Here is a 654-nt window from a genome sequence, read left to right as displayed (position 1 = left end):
TTTCTCTGTTGAATGTTTTAACATCCACGGAAGTCTTCTTTTTAATGCTTGTCGCAAAAAAGAAGGTGTTTTTGGTTTCCTGTGTATCGATTTCGTTTCATTGATTGATTGAGCTCAGTTATTTCCGTCTCCTGTCGTCATTATGTCATGGCCTGCCTGTCAAAGAACGTGTGTATGGTTTCACAACTAATTGGAATTTTACTTAGTGAGGGCCCATGGCTAATGATGAAGAAATTATCCGTACCATCCGAGACAATATGTTGTTGAGGACTAACCTCTAGCTTCCTGAGGCCCATATACTCATCATTTAAGTTACTTGTATCCTTATTGTGAGGTAGATGTTTATATATGCAAGGATGAAGAACTGCACTGGGCACTGAGCCTGTTGGCTTCCATGATTAAATTGCATGGCCCGAAAAACCATTTCTAACTTGCCAAAATTCTGAAAATCTGTCTATGAACATTTGTGATTTTTGATATACGTCTTTAAAGAGAACCGTCTGTGAGGGTTACAGAAAATGTGACAAGGTAGGTGGGCGTTATCTCTGTCATTATCTTTTGCTTGAACCATTCTTTGAGTTTTTTATTATGCTGGAAGTATAGAGATGTGATTCAAAACACACACAAATTTAAATTCAAGTGTGTCAGTAAGAT

The 654-nt window shown here is 37.6% G+C and overlaps 1 non-coding gene across 1 annotated transcript; it reads left to right on the top strand.

Annotated features, from left to right (window-relative positions):
- The first annotated feature begins 217 nt into the window (after positions 1–217).
- LOC149149947 (small nucleolar RNA snoR117) lies at positions 218–294 on the top strand. The gene has a single exon (XR_016263953.1). It is a non-coding gene; the product is annotated as a small nucleolar RNA snoR117 (small nucleolar RNA).
- Positions 295–654: the final 360 nt, after the last annotated feature.

Source organism: Pinus tabuliformis, chromosome 9 (assembly GCF_031772625.1).
Source record: "Pinus tabuliformis cultivar Carrire ecotype Pingquan chromosome 9, CPIR1, whole genome shotgun sequence".
NCBI classification, from domain to species: domain Eukaryota; kingdom Viridiplantae; phylum Streptophyta; class Pinopsida; order Pinales; family Pinaceae; genus Pinus; species Pinus tabuliformis.
This window is presented reverse-complemented; position numbering and strand designations above follow the sequence as displayed.